Source organism: Cavia porcellus, unplaced genomic scaffold (genome assembly GCF_034190915.1).
Source record: "Cavia porcellus strain 051 isolate PalLab524CR breed Dunkin Hartley unplaced genomic scaffold, mCavPor4.1 scaffold_11, whole genome shotgun sequence".
Taxonomy (NCBI): Eukaryota; Metazoa; Chordata; class Mammalia; order Rodentia; family Caviidae; genus Cavia; species Cavia porcellus.
In genome coordinates this window covers 61,286,820-61,308,595 of record NW_026947494.1, presented here as the reverse complement: position 1 = coordinate 61,308,595, position 21,776 = coordinate 61,286,820, and the positions used below count along the sequence as shown (strand labels likewise).

The following is a 21,776-nucleotide window of genomic DNA, read 5'->3' as shown; positions in this document are numbered from 1 at the left end:
GCCTGCCACTACATGACCCAGTCCCCTTCCTAGCAAAAGAGACTTTTGGGGGGACACTGCAGATCTGAACCATAACACTCTCCTCTCCAGGGATTCAAAATTCCCCGTGCAGACTGCCTCGGTAGATGTTCTTACCAGCATCTAGAGGGCCTCTCCAGTGCCCACCACCTCTCGGTCCTGACAGGTGGTGGCATTCTGGGCTTGGGAGGTATTTAAAGAGCAGTCTGATTCTCTCCATCCCTGTCTGTGGCTTGGGTTGTTTGAAACTCCTTGAAGGGCCTCAAATACTTCCTGCCACAGACTGAATCTAGCCTAGGTTCCTTATCTTGGCAAATCAAAATAGAAGGCTTCTAAGTTTCACTTTCTTCACATCACGGGGGCAGATATGCAGGAGACTGCTCAATAAGATTTATTGAGGGCCTCACATGAAACTGAACAGGTTTTAGTTCTTAGTTGATATAAAAAAGTGGCCCTGGCCAGTGAAAGGCCACAGTGTTGGCCATCCCTTCTGAAACAGTCTTGTTAACTGTTTTAAATGGGGTTTTATTGTCACCTATAAATAGACCAATTGGCTACTCCTCATTTTCTTTTTCATTGACAGATGTGGTGGTGAGGCACAGTGCATATTGTACCCCAGGAGAGACCAGTGAGAACTAGAATGACAAAGAAGTTAGAATTCTGCTGAAACCAAAGGTGTCTTCTGGAAAGGACCTTTGCATACATTATCCAGAATGATAACTGCTAGGACTTATGCAGTGTAGCCTAAGAAGTGTTGCAGAGGGCGTGTGTGTGCGCGGAAAGGTTCCCAAATGAATCTACAGTCACATGCATATGCTAAAGCCCATTTCCCAAGATTTAGCCTCCAATTTTTGTACAGTTACTGAATTTGCTGACCTGCTTGTCTTAACATGAACTATAGATTCTTTTTACTATCCTTCCAGACCAGGTGAATGACCACATGGGGAAAGTCTACCAGCTGGCTGAGTTGCCAGGCATCCCAGAGACAATTCAGGCAATGTGATTTCTAGCAAAGGAATTACTATTATCCATCTTTCCCTTAACCCCGTGAAGAGGACAGCCTCTGCCTTTGACCTTGGCATTCTCTTATGGCTTTTTCCTCTTCCTTGACACCTAGGCTTGATAGTTTCTGATTCAGACATTCCTGGGACTAGGTGCTGAACTTTAATTGACATTTAATACCATTTTGAAGTTGCAGATCTTCTGAGAAAGGTGTGAGTGTGTCAGAGAAAAGCTTGTCTCCTAGCTGAGAGGCCTTTTGAGGCATCTGAGCTCAATCTGGGGAATACAGCAGATTGATTACCTTGTCTGGTGAGTTTTATCAAAATGTGATAAAACATGGTAATGAAAAATGTTGGGCTGAGTTTGTCACACTTCTGTTGAAGGGTTCTATACAGGTAAACCAGACTATAACTCATGTGTCCTGTGACAGTTTTTATTCTTCAATTTTGTGTGTGTATGTGTGTGTGTGTGTGTGCATGCACATATGTGCATGTGCAGTTTTGGGGAGTGAAGGGAATGGCCCAGACAACAGATGTGGGAGATGTTTTTTTTCTCCCCATCCTGTGGACAGGCCTGAGACTCCAGCGCAGTGACTCACTGTTGTGGTATTATATACCTCAAGATTAAGTGTGTGCTATAGAAAGTGTGGGGCAGGATTTATCAGTGCGAGTTTGTCCTTTGAAGTATCAGGGCAGGCTGCTTTGCTGACGGTTTCTGGAACCTGGCCAAGCCCCAATCTGCTGTGAAAATAGCCGTCTCAGGTTTTCTTGGCACATGAGCACATTTGCACTCGATTCTCAGACCTCCACAGCTTTCTGATGTTTTGAGGCCAGTGTTCTTGGGACTGAGGGCCCAGGGCCAAATTGTAATCCTGCCTGTTTGTGCTCCTTCAAATGCCCCATCTCAACAAGGTTTTGATGGCTCCAGATACAGACTCTAACACCAATTTGATTCTAAAGCGCTGGCTGGCTCTGAGTCGCTGCTAGGCACTTGCATATACATTTCTCTGCAGCCTACATTTCCTGCTGTCCTGTCCTTACTAACAAAACGCTGACCTGTGAGCTGTTCACTATAGCAACACTTTCTACAACAACACACATGTGTATTTCCAGCTTAAAATGGAAGCAAGGTGTATGTGAGAATAAAACCAGAGAAACCATTATAACTGTCAGTAAATTAAACAAGTACAAGTCATTCTCCTGTAGTGAAAAACCCATCTCTGCCTGCATTTTCCTCTTGCCATCTTTACTGGTCACCCTACTTGTGTTAATTTGAGAAGAAAGAACATAATAGCTGAGTTGTGTTCAATTCCCAGACACCTTCTAGAGAGGGTTATATGTTGGCCACATTTCTTATCTCTCAGCTATGTGTAATAAATAGTTTTCTAATAAATCGCTATTTCCCAATAGACTTCCTTGTTCAGGTTTCTCTCTAGCCTTGGAATCAGGCTCTGTGCTTCCTGATTTAAATCTTGCCAACCTGTGTTGGAGGACTCCTATGTAACCCTCCTGAGTTTCACTCACCCTTCTTTTGGGTGGGCAGATCCATTAGTAACGTACCATGAGATGACTGAGCTTGAACCTCAGGGAACACTCAGAAAGCTGTCAGGTGCACACCTGCTTGTCCTGGTTGCCAATATGATCCTGTATAGTTGCATATACTGAGTCCCATTATGAGATACATGGTGTCTCCTCCCTGCCTGTTAGTTTCACATCTTGACATGCTGTCTCCTCGTGAGTAAGAGTGTAAGTTTGTCTGGAGATGGTATCTTTATATAGGTAATCAAGTTACCTGCTATGATTTAGGTCTCAAATGTCCTGCCAGATTCTCATGTGTATGGAAGGTAATTGAATCATTGGGGTGTTATACTCATCAGTGAATTCATCCATGAATGAGTTCAAGGGTTAAATGTGTCATTAGGAGGCGGGGTCTTTCATAACAAAATAGCAGGAGATTAACAATGGTTAATATATTGAGTACTATTATCTTCAAAGTAGTTGCTAAGATTACAAGGCATAGACATGAAAAAAATGATCAAACAATTTAAGCACAAACTGTTCTTTTTGATGAACCAACAGAGATTAGTTATATAATTAGTTATATAATTATCTATTTTGTCTATATCTATAACTAGGTTTTTCCTTTCTTTCCCTTCTCCTTTCTCCCACCCCAAATTTCCTTTTTTCTGAATAGTCTGCTCTCCCTTCATGTTCATGATATTTATTGTATATTTTGGGTCTTTTTTACACTAGGGAGACAATATGATGTTTACACATGCAAGTCTGATTTATTTCACTTATGAATATGGTCTCAAGTTACATTCATTTACCTATAAGAGCCTCAGGGATATCCTTTATAGCTGAGTAGTACTCTATTGTACAAAAATATCACTTTTTATCCGTTCTGTGGTTGACGGGCATTTGGGTTGTTTCCAAGATTTAGCTATTAAAAATTATGCTGCTTATAAACATGAGTGCACATACATTGTGATATGATGTTCTCAGTTCTTCTGGGAAAATACCCAGAAGGGAAATACCTGGATTGAATGGGACCTCCAATCCTAGTTTTTTGAGAAATCTCTGTACTAATTTCCACAGTGCTTGTACCAGTCTACACTCTCACCAGCAGTGGAGAAGGGTTCTTTTTATTCCTCCTGGCCCCTCCAGCATTTGTTATTGGTTGATTTCTTGGTGGCATTCTTTCTGGAGTGAGATGGAATCTCAATGTTGTTTTAATTTGCATTTCTTGAATGACCAGTGATGATGAACATTTTTTCATGTATTTATTTGCTATTTGTATTCTTCAACTGTGTATTCATCTCAGATGTCCATTTTTGGATTGGGTCTTTGAATTCAAGGTTTTGCAATTTTTTACATATTCTAGATATAAGTCCTTTGTCTGAGGGACAACTGACTAAAGTATTTTCCCATTTCTGTGGGTTGTCTTATCAATCCTTTGGTAATTTCTTTTCATGTGCAAAAAATTTTTTTTAATAAGATGAGATCCTAGTTGTTAATTCTTTGAAGTACTTCCTGTGCAGTTTGGGTTTTGTTTATGAGCTCTCTACCTATCCTATGTCTTCAAGATTTCTACCTATCTTGTCTTTCAGTAGATTCAGTGTTTCTGTTTTAATATTTATATGTTTGATACATTTGGACTTTAGTGAATGATAATAGGCATGTGTCTAGTTTTTGTCTTTGGCATGCAGAAAGCCAGTTTTATCAGCACCATTTGTTAAAGACACTGTCTTTTTTCTAGTGAACATGTTGGGTCTGTTTGTCAAAGAAGGTGGCTGAGTATGTTTGTAGTTGTGTTTGCATTTTCTAATCTGTTCCACTGACCCTCAGATTTTTTTTCCAGTATCATGCTGATTTTATCATATCTTTTGTAGTCAGGGATTGTGATACCTCCTGCCTTGCTTTTGTTGCTCAGGATTTCTTTTGTTGTTTTAGGTCTCTTCTGTTTCAAATGAATTTTAGGAACATTTTCTTTAGATCTATGAGGTATGCTAATGATACTTTATTGGGAGTGCATTAAATCTGTGTAACAGTTTTGAGAGTATAGCCATTTTCACAATGTTGTTTCTTCCTATGTGAAAGTGATAGCTTTCCATTTTCTGATATCTCCTTCAATTTTTTTTCAGGGTACTGTAATTTTCAATATATAGATCTTTTATATCCTTTATTAGATTGATTCCTAAGTATCTCATTTTTGGGATGCTATTGTGGAAGGTGTTGTTTTCCTAATTTCTGTTTCCGTGAGTATGTTGTTTGTGTATAGGAATGTTACTAACTTTTGAGTGTTGGCTTTTTATCCAGTTATGCTGCTGAATTCGCTTATTAACTGTGGAATCTTTTGGTGGAATTTTTGGGGTCTTCTATGTAGAGTATCATGGCATCTGCAAATAATGATAATTTAACTTCTTTCTTTTCTATCTTTATTCCCTTTATTTCTCTTTCTTGTCTAATTGCTCTGGCTAACATTTTCAGAACTATACTGAATAACAGTGATGAAGTGGACATCCTTGTCTTGTTCCTGATGTTAGAATGAAATCTTTCAGTTTTTGTTCTTTTAATACAGTGTTGGCTGTTGATTTGTCACAGATGGCTTTTATCAGATTGAGGTAGATACCATGTGTTCCAAGTTTCTGAAGGGTTTTTATCATGAGCATGTGTTGGATTTTATCAAAAGCTTTTTCTGCATCTATTGAGATGATTGTGTCATTTTTGTCTTTGGTTCTATTGATATGGTGTATTACCTTTTTGATATGTGTATGCTGAATCATCCCTGAATCCCACTTGGTCATAGTGGATAATCTTAATGATTTGCTGCATTCTGTTTGTTAGTATTTTACTGAGGATTTTTACATCTATGTTCATTAGGGAGATTTGCCTGTAGTTCTATTTTTGGTTGCATATTTCTCTAGTTTTGGATCAAAGTAATTCTTACCTCCAGTAATGAGTTAGGGAGAATTGCTTCTCTTTCAATTTCCTTAAAGATTTTGAGGAGTATTGGCATTAAATCTTCTCTAAATTTCTTGTAGAACTCAGCAGTGAATCTATCAGGACCTAGGCTTTTCTTTGTTAGTAGGTTTTAAACTACATTTTAAATTTCATTGAGTTATCCAAAATTTTTTATCTTCTTGACTCAGCTATGGTAATTCATACATTTCTAAGAATCTGTCTGTGGTGGATTGATAACTGGTGGTCAACTTGTAATATCAGCTGAGCTGAATCGGCATGGTACTGAGTGTGGACAGCCCATGTGAGAACTGTTGCCAAGATATAAAGGAGAACTGGAGAGGAAGAGTTTAGTCTTGTTGATTCTCTGTATCACTGTTCGTTCTCCACAGTGTTGTTGGTTCTCCTGTTGCTATTGGTTCTGTTGGAGGAGCTTGTTGAACTTTTTTCCTGTTGTGAAGTTGGTTGTTCTCATCATGGAGGAACTTGAGACCTTATTGTCACTGAGAATGGCTGTGGTTCACTTTGAGGGAGCTCTGATATTTACCTTACTGCTTCCTGGATCCAGAGGGCAAGATGGTGTTCTGTTCAGTCTCCAGGAAGCTTGTCACACTGGCTTCCTGAAATAAACTTGGCTGTTCTCATTGTTGGAGAAGCTCAAAATTTTGTTGTTGAGGATGACTGTAGTACTTTTTGGGAGAATTCTAGTTCTTATTTTGAGCTTCACTTCTTGGTTCCAGTGCAGATCTCTCAACCAACTGGCACAGATGCTTCATCCCACTGGCATAGACTTCTAGCTTCCACCACTGATCTTTGGGCCTTCCCAGTGCAGGTCTCAAGACAATAAGGTCTCAAGTTCCTTCTGTGAAATAGACTTTCATGAGTCAATATGATGGGTTCTAGGCCTATGGTTGGCCTCATGGAGAAAAGATTGTCATGGGTTGTAGGTCTTCAGCTGGACTCATGCAGGACATTGCTGTGGGATCCAGGCCCTCAGCTGGATTCCTTGGGTTTTAGTGTGTACTTTCCACAGGATTTGTAGTAGTTTCACCCTTTTCATTCTTCATTGCACGAGTCTGAATTTTTTCTTTCCTTTTTTGGCTGGGGGTTTATCGATTTTGTTTATTTTTTCAAAGAACTAGCTCTTTGATTCATTAATTCTTTGTATTGTTTTCTTAGTCTCAAGTGTATTAATTTCTTCTCTGATCTTTATAGTTTCCTCCATTCTATGAGTTTTGGATTTGACTTGCTCTTCTTTTTATAGAAGTTTGATGTGCAGCATTAGATGTTTTATTTGTGCTCTGTTTTCCTGATGTGAGAATTCACTGGTTTCAATTTCCCTTTTAGGACTGCTTTCATTGGGTCCCACAGGTTCTGGTACATTGTATTTGCATTTTCATTTGATTGTAGACATTGTTTAATTTCTTCTTTAATTTATTCTGTGACCTATTGGTTGTTCAGGAGGATGTTATTTAATTTTCATGTGTTTATAAGACTTTTGCAGTTTCTTTTGTCATTAATTTCCATTTTTATTCCACTATGATCTGGTAAATCCATGGGATATTTTGTATTCCTTTGCATTTACTTCAGCACGTTCTGTGGGCTATTGTATGGTCTATTTTAGAGAATGTTCCATGTGTAGCTGAGAAGAATTTGTATTTTGATGTTGTTGGGTGGAATACTCTCTACACATCTATTAAGTCCATTTGTTCACAGGTTTGATTCAGTTCTGTTATTTCTTTGCGGGTTTTTTGTCTAGCTGATTTATTTCTTTGTGACAATGGGTGCTAAGTTATCTCATTACAATTATGTTATTCCTTATTTGAATTTCATGTCTATTAATATCTGTATTATATAGATGCATATATGTTTTTGATGCATAAATGCATATATGATGCATTTGATGCATATATGTTTATGATTGTTACCTCTTCCTCTTGAATTTCCCCCTGACAAGCATGTAATGACCTGTATTTCTTTTGATAATTTTTGTTTTGAAGTTCACACGAACAATAAGGTACAGAATAGGTACCCCTGCTTTTTTATGGGTTTCTGTTGCATGGAATATTGCTTTCTGTCCTTTGACTTTCAGTCTGTATTTTTTTTAAATAAATGTGTTTCTTATATACAGCATATTGTTTGATCTTATTTCTTGATCTATTCTGCAAATCTATTTCTTTTGATTGGTGAATTGAGGCCATTTACATTGATGGCTATAAGTGATATGTACTGGCTTATCTTTGTCATGCTATTTTCCTGCTGTTGGCTACCTTCTTTTCCACATATCATTAATTGTTTGCCCTACCTGGTGGTTTCTTTCTATTGTTGGTCTTGGAATTGTGATCATTTTTATCTCTATCTAGAGTATCTTTTTTATCTCTATCTAGAATATCTTTCTAGGGTAGACTTGGTGGACATGAATTTCTTCAGTTGCTTTTTGTCATGGGAGTGTCTTATTTCTCCATTAATTTTGGAAGATATTTTTGCAGGGTACATCAATTTGGGTTGGAAATTGTTTTGTTTCAGGGCTCTAAGCTCTCCTTGATTTGAGGGTTTGTGTTGAGAAGTTGGCTGTGTTTCTAATGGGCTTTCCTTTATAGATGACCTTTTTTTTTCTCCAACAGCTTTTAATGTTCTGTTTTTGTGCTAGATTTCTGGCATCTTGATTATTATACATCTGGGTATCGATTTATTTTGGTTATGACTCTTTAGAGTTCTATATGCCTCACTTATCTGTATGTCAGATTCTGTTCCCATGCTTGGGAAATTTTCTGCTATTATATCTGCAAGTATTTTTTTTTAAATGATATTTGTGTTGACTCCTGTGTTTTCATTGATACCTATAATCTTATGTTATTTTTCTTTGCATCATATTGGTGCTGTTAAATTGTTATTTCATGTTCCCTTGTTATTTTAAAGAGATCTTTCCTTTTGTGATCACTAGCCATGATCCTGTCTTCAAGGTCTGAAAGTCTAACTTCAGTTTCATTCAAGCAGTTTTGCCAACTTTTAATGAATTTTTTAATTTCCTGGATATCTCCTTGAATCTGTTTCATGTATTCTATTTCTTTCATTGTTCTTTCAAGGGTTCCATCATTTTCCTATGCTTCTGTAATTTTTTAATCTATTTCTTCTCTAGCTATGCTGAGCATTTCCTTCATTAAGGTTGTTGTTTCTTTCTTTTACCTGAGAGACTACTTCTGATTTCCTCTGTAGTCTCATGGATTTAGTTCTTTACTTCACTCACTATCTTTTCAGAAATATCAGGCATATGTCTTCTAGTTTTCTCTGTGTCTGTGTCTCCTTACTTGTTCTGGATGTTCTGGAGGTCTGAGATTGCATTTTGGTTTTTTTGTCTTGTTATTTCCACCTCTTGGCTCAAATTTTGGTCTTCTCAATCTTGCTAGTCTCCCTTGTCCATCCCGTGTACCTTAGTCAGGATGCTTTTGTGTGGCTGGTGTTCACGCAGTTATCAGGCCCCACAAGTGTAGGGGATGGGCCAGTCACCTGAATTCTTCCTCTGGGGCCAGTTGAGTGAGTCCTGGATTCTTCCTGTGCTTACTAGCCTAGGAGCATTGATATGAACCAACCCCTTCCTCATATTATTACTGCTGTTTTAGACTTTTCCAGGTGTCTAGATCCACCTGTCTATGGTGCCTACCTATCTGGGGCCCTGTTATGGGGTATGCACCCCAGCCGGGGCCCTACCATATCACTGGGTTCCTGTAGGCCTGTCTGGCTTCATCTGAATGGAGGAAGGAGTCACTGGTACTCTTGCAGGTTTGCCAGGGTCCTCTCAATGAAAGAAGGCTCATCAGTGCTCTCACAGGGCCGGTGGTTTAGCTCAGTGGCACAGTGCCTGCTGGGCAAGTGTGAGGTCCTGAGTTTGACGCCTGGTACCAAACAAACATAAAAACCCCACCAGTGCTCTCACAGGCTAGCTGAGGTCCTCCAGATGGAGGGAGGGCTCACCCACTCTGTAACAGCCTGCTGTGTTCCCCTGGGTGGGGGAAGGGGTTGCCCATTCTTTCCCAGCCCACCCAGATCCTGCACGTGGAGGGAGGGCTCACCTGCACTGAAGGGTATATTCTTGTGTCCCACTGCTTCCTAGCCATGCTAGGTAAAGATCTTTTTCTTCTACCATGCCCCTCTGTCATCCTTTGCTTTTTTTTGGCCTCAGAGTCAGTCAGCCATGAACTAAAACTGGAGCCAAAATACATCTCATCTCTTATAAATTATGAGTGCTGGGAATTTTGTCCCAGTGACAGTTAAGTAACTAAGAGATTTATGGTGGGCATTGGACCAACATGAGCAGTATCATTTTAGAAGAGGGATATTTGGAGCCAGACCCATACAGAGAAAATTTCACATGAACATGAAAACAGTTACCTTCATGCAAGATGAGAGCCTTGGAACAGACCTTTCCCTCATCCTCCAGTCCTTTGGAAGGAAACTGTCCGTAATTGCTATGGCAGTCCTACAAATGCACTTATGTCTACCTTAGTCTGCCTGTGCTCCCATAACACAATACCCAAGAATGTACAATTTACAAAGGAAAGAAATGTATTTCTTACCCGTCTGGCCCTGTGAGAGCACTGATGAATCCTCCTTTCATTTAGAGGACCCTGGCAAACTTGCAAGCCCTATCTGGAGCTTGGGAAGCCCAATACAAAGGTGCCTGCATATTCAGTGACTGTGAGGACTGCTCTCTGCTTCTGAGATGGTGCCTTTTTGCTGCATGCTTCCAAGGGGAAGAACACTGAATCCTCACATAGTAGGAAGGCGAAGGACAAGCTGGGCAACAGGGGAAGTCAAAAGTGGCTGAGTCTGAGGCAGCTGACATTGTAATCCTCAGCCTGGGGATAATACCTCAGAACTCAGGACACCACTGGTGGGAGTCCTAAGCCAAATAACATGGAGTTCTGACACTGAGGGCAGGAGAAGAGTATCTCTCCTCCAGAAGGGGGAGAGTTTTCCCTTCCTTTGTCTCTGTGCTCCATCAGGTCCACAGACTGATTGAATGATGCCAGTGTACAGTCAGCACAGTTCTTCTCCACCCAGCCCCTTGGCTCACATGTCAGTCTTTCTTGGAACCATTTTCACTTGGGGCAGCCCAGTTGTTCAAACTACGTGCCAAACTAGTTGGGCCTTCCCTCCAACAGGAGAGGGCTAGGTTCATTGACTATTGAAGTACTGAGAATAGACAATGCTTTCCCCGCTACCTGCATGCTCTTAGTCCAAACTGACATCTAAAACCAACCATCATAAAGGTTGCTTTAACAGTAGGCTCCCAGGAAGGGACTGGCATGTCTGGGGATGAATTCATGAAGAAGACAAAGCAGAGGGGCCAGTTGGAAAGAAGGAGTGGTGGAGCTGTGACAAAGTCCCAGCCATGGCTTCAGCTGGCCCTGTAGGCAGCTCTGGAGCAGATGAATTGTCACACTGGACCTTCAGAACCTCCTGCCAGCTAGTTCTTGGGTGGTATGAGCTCTGGAAGGTGCTGTGACCTTCAGTGAGGCAGTTTTCTTCAGCCAAAGCAGAATGTGAAGAGCCATGATAGTTGGAGGTGATCTGTTGGTGGCAACCCCAGTAACTGCAGGAATAAGTCTTATGCTCTTCACAGGCATGTGGTGGTCCATTGCAGCATCTATTATACAGGGGTCAGAACGGGTTTGTTGACTTAAGGATGGCTTGCTCATTTTCAGGATTTTCATAATAGAGGCAAATTTTGCAAGGTGCAGCAGTCACTGTGGTTCTTTCTTTTTCACCTTCTTGATGAAGCAGACAGAGCCTTTAGTCTTGTGAGGAGACAAGCAGGGCTATAGTGCCACATATATGGGCCACTATGTAGGCAGGGTGATGGGAACCACTCTAGGCATTTCATGCAGAAGGGATCATTGGTGAAACAAGGCTACAAGGTGAGGGTGGAAGGGTAGAGAACAGAGTGAGTTGGGTATTCCCCAGACAAGGTAGCAGGTTGTGGCCTGGATTGGAGTCACAATTTCAGCCTCTCTACTGAGCTGCTCAAAGATGCTTCTGTGGTCACTGCCACAGCAGTGGCCAGGTCTGTGGGTTCCTCTGAAAACGGGACTCAGGACACTATGTTTTGATCCTGGCAAAATCAGGACTGATATTGCTAGAGCTCAGTGTCACCCATGGAGCTGCTGGAGCCGGTAGTTCCTGGCCACAGCTCTGCAAATGTTGGTGGCACTCCCAGAAGCAAGCAAAACAACTGTCTCCTTTTCTTATCTCCCTTCTGGCAAGGAAACTGCAGCTTAGAGGATGACAGGGAGGAATGAGTCTGGATCTAATGCCAGCAGATAGTAGTCCACTCTCTCCTGATCTAGCCTCCTGCCATGTGTCTGCAGATTGTCCTGAGAGGGAGGTCACTCCACAAGGACAGAAAGTCCTCTCCAAATCTGAAGAGAAACCAGGGTCTGCCAGCTCTCAGCTAATATGCTCTTGATTGCACAAAATGCAGCTAAAGCCTTACTTCCTCTTCTCCCTTTTTGGGTTCCAAAGAGGAATGCTGGGTCACCACTAAGGCATACGGGACCCTGTCCACAAAAGAGCCATTACACCAACTACAAGGCTCAGTTATTTCTGCAAATTTATCATCAAACTAATGGTCAATGGAATTTCTGTTTATTTCATTGAAAGAACAAATAAATATTCTTTCACAAATTTAATTCTCTGGGATATTGATAAAATAACAACATTGACTTTATCTTGAGTAAAAGCTCTTGTGTTTGGTATCTGTGATTGTATATTTTCCTCTCCATTCTCTCAGTGGTGATGGGTCATACCATAAATTGTACTTCTTTCATTTATTTGTTCTTTCAGGAGCAATTTACTGGATGCCAATCCAGGACAAGGATTTGAATTATGTATAGTGACAAGAATACAAAGAAATAAAAGAAATATCCCTACCAAGAAATTTATCCTTACTAAGGAGGGATCTTTTTTAAAAGATAAAGTGGCTGAATTGCAGAGAGAAAAACTAGTCAGGCATGGGCACCCTGACTGACAAACCAAGCCATTATAATGAACAGCCGCAACCTTATGAATACTGATGTGACCCATTCAGTAGCATTCAGTTCTAGAATTCAAGTCATTATCTCTTATTATTTTGAATGCTGCCTGGTTACAGATTGATATGGATTTGGTCTGAGGTTACTTTGCAGCATCTTCTTTTTTCCTCATGAAGTGACCAGGGAAGCTTGTTTTTCTCCACATCACTTAGCTTTACAGATACAAAATAAGTAGCGTATTGTCTTCCTTTTGTCTAAGCATGTGGTTGGTGCAATTTTTCCACAAACAGCTGAGCTAAACAGCCTGTGCGTGGTGGTTCAACACAAGTGAGGATGAGATGGTAGGCGATAAAGGACATCAGAAAAAACATCAGGGCTTCTCTTCACTCTGCTCAATCTTAGAAATCTCAAAGATGCTGACAAATCTTACTGACCAAATTCTTTTCACCTGAAAATTTTAAGCAAAGGCTAGATCCCCTATTTCTCCTAAATGTAGAGGGCTTGGGGAGAATTTTATCAAATCAATACTCCAGTTAGTAACATGTGACTACCGCCAAGGATATTAGCTGGCCACCAATTTCTTCATGTCATGCAGTATTTTGGAGTATTTTCCAAATCACACTTCCAATCTCAGACAATAGGCTGAACTCACTTCTCAGTCTTTTGAGCAGTCACTATGCTCCATGAAGTGCTGTGTTACCATGGTTGCCTTAGCAACACACATATTACAAAGGGGAGAGTGTGGTCTGATGAGGGAAATAATGAAAGAAAAGGGTGCTTTGATATTCCTGAGTGGAGGGTGCCAGCTAGACCTCCCTGTCTCATTCTGGGGACAATCGTCCACTCATGAAAGCTGTTAACAGTTGGGAAAAGCTTCACTCAGCTCACTTAAGATTTGTGAAACACGTTCTGGGCATGGCACATTTTACCACTATAACGCCTCGAAAAAAGAAATCTAACTTTTCCTGATGCATCTGAAATGCTCCGAGAGAGAGAGAGAGAGAGAGAGAGAGAGAGCAACAAAGAGAGACAGAGAGAGATGTTTCATGGTGCCACGGTTGTATATGGGCTTAATTTGAAATAGTTGATTTCATTGGCCTTGGTAGTCTAATTATGTCTCCATATTTCACCATGCAACACTGTGCTGCATGGACAGATCAGCTCCCATAGTTGCCACACTTTTGCAGAGAGACTGCAAAACAAAGGACTATTATATTGACAGTACACAGAGTGGCTTTTTTTTTTTCTTGTTTTCCTCCATGTTTTTAATAGAAGTCAATCTGGAGTGTCCCATAAGGCCCGGGGACAGCTGAAGGCATCTGGAAGAGCCCTGCAGGGTGTGGGCCACCTGCACAAATATTGGATTGACATACGACATGTACTGAGTCTTCCAGTGCTGCTAGAGAACCCGTCTCATTCTCTGTGTTAGCCCAAGTTTGGTAAAGAGCTAGGGCCAGCAGATTTGACTTCTGAGCCATCCCCTTGCCATCACATGAGTCAGAGTGACTGGGGATCTGCGAAATGCTGAGTGTTTGTAAAGTGATGGAGTTTTATAGGACAATAAACTTTGCATGCCTGGGTGGCTAGGGGATCTCCATTTAGTCCACTTTGGGACAAGGAAAATATGATAGGAAAAAGAAGTAAATTCTTAGAATATTTTCACTCATGGTTCAGTTCTGATGCAAAATTCTAGAAAGCCTGGTTATCTTAAGCCCATGTTGGTCAGTTCTCAAGGCTGAAAGCAGAAATTTTGGAAAAGTATATGACAGTAAAAGGAGAGATGAGATGGTTCCTGGAAGGGCCATTTCCCCTTGGAGTTCCTTGTTTTCTAGGAGGATCAGCACAGAATACTGTCTATCCACAGCCCTCCAGATCTCTGTCAAGAGCTGAGGGTACTGCTTCCAGATCGGCAGGTGGTGATGTTTATCGAGCACTTGCAACACATCCAGCTTTGGGCACAGTGAAGTGGTGAAAGCCAAAGATACAGAAGATCTGGTCCTTAGTCTTTAAAACCGTCTTTAGGCTGGCTGGAGAGGTGAGGTCCAGCTAAATGAATTCATTTAGGAAGGACTTTGGGTGGTCAGTAAGCCTGTACTTGGTGTGTTCTAGTTAGAGCTTCCTTCCTGCAGCTGAGGCAGAGAAAAGACAGAAAACACCAAGCCTCACAGTGCTCACCAAGATCTTCTGGAAAGATGAGAAGCTTCAGTCGGGGAGAAGAGATTCACAGGCCACAGGGAGGAGAACCAGACACCAGCCTCTCCCTATGAGTGAGCACCATTCGTGGGCCATACGGAGAAGAAGCCAGCTACTTCCTGTGAGTTGGCACCAGGTGTGGCCTGTGTGAACGAAGATCAGATGCCAGCCCCTTCTGGCAGTTGGGCTGGGAGACAAGGGCCAGGGTCCCCTCCCCCTCATAAGTGACCAGCTGATCCAGAGAAGTCCAGGCGGAGATGATAGCTATGGAAGAAAACACAACTTGATGCTTGTAGTGTTCAGTGTTTCACTGACTTTGCAGGCTTAAAGCCAGTGGTCCGAATGTGTATTTGGAGGACGACAATATACAGGGTATCATCTATGGGGGTCTCCTTCTGAGGGTGGCGGCCATTGTTAATTCCTATCATCTTATTTTAAAACAAGTCCTGGATCATTTTCACTGTTTTGTTTGGTTTTGTTTTATTCTGTTTTGTCCTATTTGATTTTGTTGTAACTGATGGCACAGGCAGCTGTTATGGTAGCCATTTTTGGATTTACTATTGCCTTGTTTTGAAGTCTTTTATTGTGTTCATTCTTTTATTTTTATTGGTTCTATTTTGTTTGATTTTACCATGTCTGAAGTATGGGCAGCTATTTTGAAGACAACAAGAGACATTATGGTAACCATTGTTGATTTCCTAGTCTCTTGTTTTGAAATTCTGTGTCATTTACACTGTTTTGTTTTTATTCTGTTTGGTTTTATTCTTTTTATTGTAGAAAAAGTTATAAAAAATATGGAGAAGCAAAAGAAGATCTAATAGGTTCCCAAAGTGCCTGGTTTCACCAGTGCCATGATGGTGCTCTATTTCTCCCACAAACCACAGTAAACACCAGACATCAATTTGGCCTCTGCAAGCAACATTTGACTCTTTTGTGTTCTGAATGAGAAGATTTTGCACAACACAGAGAGGAGGGGTGGATAGAAAGTCTGACCTAGCTAGAGATGAAATTTTGGAGGAAAACAATGGAAAACAAGATTTACTGGTAAAGTTCTGACGCAGTAACTAAGGAGAAATGACTATATATTACTGCGCAGACTAGTGACATGGGGAAATAGATCTTTTGGAAATACTGGAGTGGAAGTAGCAGATGAAATAACTGGACGGGAAGATACATCAGAATCAAGGAGATGAGTGAAGAAGAGGAGGCTGAGGCGATGGAGATAAAATGAGCAGAAGTGAAAGAATAAACTAACGAGACTCAGCAAACAATAGGCCTTGGTGACAAATGCACACGGCCACAAGGAAAAGATGACGGGAAAGGAGGGTGGGGAGAAGAAGGGGTCTTAGTCGTGTCCTGCGGCTTGCCTGTAACCCATTGTCTGACACTGCTTTTCCACTGTGCATGTGTGCTCTGTGATACTTGGTGTGCAGCACTCTCATTCCCATGGTCACATCTTTAAAATGTTTAAGAATTTTTAAACGTGGTAAAATATGCACAACATAAAACTTGCCATCACAACAGTTGTTGATTACATAGTTTAATAGTAAAATAACATTCACAACCAGACTCTAGGACTCTCGTCTCTTGAAAATGAAACTCTGTAGCCGTTAAACAGCAATTCTTCATTGTATCCAACCCCTTTCAAGACTCCCGTATTTTCTGTCTGTCTTTACGTAACTATTCTCTTACAGTACTTACGGTTTCGCTCATTCTTATGTGTTCAGCTTTCATCTATGTTGTACTTTGTGTTGGAGTTTTCTTTCTTTTCAGAGATGAATAATAAATATTCCATTACATGTATGTACACATTTTTTTTAATTCCTTCATCCATTGATGGAAATTTGAGGTACTTCCACCTTTTGCCTATAGATAATAAATGATAGTGCTCCAAATACTGATACAAATATCTCCTAATGACTTTGTTTCAGGTATCTCTAGTGTGTACCAAGAAGTGGAATCTTGGATTATTTAGATCATTTTCTGCTTTGTAGGGAACTTGTGTCTTCATCAATGGCACAATTTTACATTCATACACATATCACAGAAGTGTTCTGAGTTCTTATTCTCACCAGTATTTGTTATTTTCTGCTTCTTTTACTGGTTGTTATATACTGTTGTCCTAATGGATGTAGGGTGGCCTGTGGTCGTATATTGAAGGTAAGAAGTTTCTTTCATCGGCTGTAATTTCTTTATCTGCCACTGAGAGAATGCGCTGGAACACATGAGTTTATGAATAACTTTGAAATAGAATTTTGAGTTGGGTCTCTTTATGATTTGAGTCTTGGTGTCCCCCCAAAGCCTCAAGCAGTCCCAGGGGCAGGCTGTTACAGTTTGTGATTGATTGATGGTCCAATGCGGGGATTATGGGTGTGAGGGCTACACCCGCCCTGGGGTATGTAGCCTACACACAGTATGAGGGACAGCAATAATCTTGTCTCAGGCTCCTCTCTTTTTCACTCTTGTTGCTTGTGCTGTTTTCTATTGCCATGAACTATTATCTTCTGCCATGAGCCACCCTGCCCTGGAGCCAGCTGGTTATGGACTAAATATTCACAGATTGTGAGCTAAATAAACCTTTCTTTCCTTAATTTTGGGTGTTGGATATTTTGAAAGTAACCAAGACACATCTCACTTGTCACTTGTGAAGGAACCCTCTTGCCTATGCTGCCACGATCTCATTTGTCACATTTCCTGTGAGTTTTTGAAACACATCGGTCTCTGCTTACACCACAGCTTGAGGACATAGCCCGGAGAGCTAGGACATTCTGCTCTGCACTAGGGCTGCCAACAGGAAGGGAGTAGCAAAATGGCCACAGAAAGCCCAGCACAAAACTTATGTGGTTTTATCAGAGACATTTATCAAAAACAGTGTCTGCTTTCACTTGCAGAAACTGAAATTTAAAACCCAGGGCTAAAACACCGAACCTCCCTCTTGGACAGGTGTTTAGTGATCCCCACTGGTCAACTTGGTGGTAGCATCCAGGAGGGAATCATTATAACAATGAGCAAGGGGTTTTATTTACTCCAACAGGTTTGATTCAATTTAAGGAAACTTTTTTTTGACACCTGCACACACCCCAGCAAGGAATTTACCCCTAAGGAGCTGTGTAGACCTCTTTAGTAATATGCTTAATACTCACTTTGGGAATTTTTAGGTGTTCCCTCATAAAGGGAAGCTTAGTATATAAAGAGCTGTGCTTTAGACCCAGTGGCACGTTAGGCCTTTGGCAGGAGACCCGGGAGCAACTCTTTCCCAGCGATTTCTCCTCAAGGGCAAGAGCAGAAATCCACAAGGTAGGGGAAGCAGAGAGGTCATAGATCCCTGTGAGCATTCACTGACTGAACAGCCCCCAACTCTGGTCTCTCTGAGTGCTATGTCCTCTGTTAACAACTTCTGAGGTAACAATGGGGCAGCTTTGTGGTCTTTAGCTCTAGCTTGAATCTTTTAAACACTTTGGTGTACTTGGAGAATTTTTAAGTCATGAGAAGGGGCTATAAGGTGACAATGACATCCCCTGGAAACCCTACCTCTACTTAGCCAACTCTCAGGATCTACTAAAGAGCAAAGGAAAGTCAGGGAGCCCCCAGCGGCCAGTCTCTGAGTGCCTGCTCTTTCTATTTTGCTGACCATCCATGCCTGACACATGCAGCTCACTTTTCTAAAACCTACTTGAAATGTCCTTCCGTCCACTTGTTCTTGTTTTAACAGGCAACACTGTTTTTGAGGCACTATTACTGAGCATAAATGTAAACACACACCCAAGTACTACGATCTTGGAGAAGTGGGAGAGAGGGTGGGGTCTAGGTCAGAATGGCCATGTTTAAATCCTGGCTCCTGCACTTACTCTGTGACCTTAGGCAGGCCATTGGCCTCTCTGGGCTCAAGTCCCACTCTGTAAGTGGGGTGAGCAGAAGATGCCCTCAGGGACAGTAGTCATGTGCTTTGAGTTGAAACATGGGAAGCACTTGCAAGACCACCCGTGTGTGACTTGTGTCATGTAAATATTAGCCGTCATCACGCTTCTGGATCTTGAATGCCATTTCCTCTGCCCTGCAGAGGGAAAGCCCCAAAAGAGTCAAAACCCAACTCTTATCTATGCCGAATTCTCTCAGGCTCTGCTGGGTGCCAGGTCTGAAGGTTTAATTTGCTCTGAAGTCACTGGGTTGCTGACCTCTTGACAGTGAAATGGCCTCTTTTCCCCTGCTCTGGAGTTCTCTTCCTGCTCTTATATTGGCAGGAAACAGATTGAGCTCCTGCGTAGATGCTTTCCTTCCCCCCGTATTGTAAGTATTATTTTAACTTGATTATGTTTGGATGCTCTGTTCTGTCTCTGCTTTCTTCCCTAGGGCTGACCTGCTGCCCCCCAGGAGGCACCTGACATACGCATATCCATGGCTCTGCAGAACCTTGTGCAGACACATGTACCACGGCGAGCATCTCATGGAGTCCTTGGAGAGTAGTGGAGCAGGTGGTGTCATGTGTGGTGAGGCTGAGTGGGACAGGCATGGAGTCCATGATGGGCAGGCAGATATAGACAAGCGAAAGCAGGGACCTCAAGCTGAGAGTCAAAGGCAGCCATGATGGCCTAGGCAGGTCCAAAAAGGGAAGGAGGCTGAGGCTTTCTTTATGACTGGGCTTTAGGAACAGCACTACTGCTGATGCAACCTCACAAAACTTCCAGAATATTCTCTCCTCATCCCTGTACTGTCTGTCCTCTCTCCACTGTCCCTCAGGGTCACTCCGGCTCACACTTTCCTTTCAGTACCTTCTGGAATTTCTTAGAGGTCCTTCCAGTCCTGCCTGGTACCACATACCTCACTCACTGCTCACAGACCTGGTGCCATGGCAACCGTCCTCTCAGACACGCATAGATGGCCAGATAAAGCCTACCAACACAGTTCACACTGAGTCACAGGACCTCACCAGGGAGGCCACACCTTCTTCGCTCTAGTGCCCAGGCAGGAGCACGACTCGTTCTGTAAAGCCACGGTGGTGAAAGAACGTGTAGGATGCTTTTCTTCCCGGCCCCTTTGACGGGAGAAAGAAGGTACCCTCAGGATTTCCAGGCCAGGTCAGTGCAACAGTGTCCCCAGTCAGCCTCCTCACATACACCAGGAGGGCTTCCAACAAAGAAACTCTGCAGGAGCCCCGTGATAAGTTCCTTTTCATGAACTGGTGGCTGCGTTGCTTAAGTACCTGGGACACAAAGCACATTTATTTGCAGACTTGATAAATTCGGGCAGACTGGGGTTTGATGCCAATTTAGAATGCACTTAACCCTGCCTTTCCATTGGCTAAGGTAGAGCTCTTCATTTCATCTAATGCTCATCTTTTGCCTTGATTTTTAAGACCCAAGGACATTAAATTCCATTTATTTTATTATCAGAAACTGCAGCAATGTGATCCTTTTAACACTTTATCTTTTAGTAAAGAGTAATATAAAAAGTTATTTTTATGTTGAAATGTGTGGGCTTCTTATGGGCAAAAATATAAATTTCTGTAAGTTTTAAGATTCAGCATAAAACTTCCATTGTTCATTTACTGAAACTCTTTGGACTATTTATCCAGTGATGTGCTAACTCTTCCTAGCCTTGGGAGATTTTGGTGGGAAAGTCAGAGAAGTGCCCCTATGCATTAGTGACCCTTGATATTGACTGTCTCTAATGCTCCTTTTGAAAGAACAGTGATTTTATTGTGGACCAAATGCCACACAAAATTTGGAAATGTGGATTTGTGGAAAGCTGAACAGATTCCTTTGTGATGAAGTCTGGATAAATGATTATATAATCAGTTTCTCCCACCATGATGGGCCATGTTGATCTGCTGCAGTAAGACAAATACAGGTGGCAGAAATAGCTGTGTGGTCAGCTTGTTCTCATTTTGAGAACCTGTATTCTTCAGTATAGTTCTCTTTATGTATGAATTCCTGCACTAGCCAGAATGCATACATTTATGTATAATCTAGAAATGTATGCTAGTTTTTGGCTTTATCCTCTTCAGGGATCCCATACTATGCCCTTTTAAGATGTAGAAAAACTATTTATTTTAATCATTATCTCTTGTTCAAGAGGCCAGGTAGGAAGATAGGCACTGGATGCCAGGGTGCTGGTAGCACAGGGCGCTTTGATTACCACATGCAAGTTTCTTATTTTAGTAACTTCTAAACACAGTCATTCCCCAGTGTGCATTGCTGCAAAATGCTCTGCACATGACAAAATTCTCAGATGTTCCAGTTCCTTATTTTAAATGGTGTAGTATTTCCATATAATCTGTGCACACCCTCCCATGTACTTTAAATTAGCTCTAGATTATTTATAATACCTGATACAATGTAAATGCCATGTAAATAGTTGCTGCATTATATTTTATGAAATTATAATAAAAATTGCACGTTCAATACAAACACAGTTTTTCATAATATTTTGACCAGCATTGATTGAATCTGACCATGCAGAACCAGAAGATGCATAGAACTGACTACCAAGCTTTCAGCCCTTTGTGCTGGTCATGGTTTATGCTCTGAGGTTCAATTGCGGATTTTCACAGAGGGGGAAAGAAACACTCCTGGTGTCCTTGTACTCCCAGCAAAGTGGTTAGGAGGAGTGGCAGGCTTTTTATTACAAGCTGAGCAAACACTGACGATCACGTTTTTCTAATACATGGGAATATTGCAGACATGTTATGTGGGAATTGATCATAGACCCATTGATCCTGGCTCACATACATTGAGCAAAGATATAATCTTGGGGAAGTAGCTCTGGGATAGAGACTTAGAGATTGGAGGTATATACAATTTGCAATTTTTCAGTCATTTATTGTGTTAAATGGCTTTCAGTAAGTAACTTACTTTCTTAGCATTATCAATTATAAAATGAGATAAGTTATCTACTTTAAAAAATGATTGTTGTCTTTAAATGAAATAATGTACACAGATAGGCTAAGCCCATCAACTGGCACATAGTCGATGCTTATTAAACAATAAGGGAGCCAAAAACTCCCAGATAGCTGTAACACATAGCTGTAAAAATGACAATAATATTTTCTCGATCCCCAAACAAATGCACACTA

The 21,776-nt window shown here is 41.4% G+C and overlaps 1 long non-coding RNA gene across 1 annotated transcript in view; it reads left to right on the top strand.

The window, feature by feature from the left end:
- The window catches only part of LOC134478015 (uncharacterized), a 91,927-nt gene extending 70,816 nt beyond the window's left edge, over positions 1-21,111 (top strand). The window contains exon 4 of the long non-coding RNA XR_010050357.1: positions 19,055-21,111. This is a non-coding gene — a long non-coding RNA (uncharacterized LOC134478015). The remainder of the gene's footprint in view (positions 1-19,054) is intronic.
- Positions 21,112-21,776: the final 665 nt, after the last annotated feature.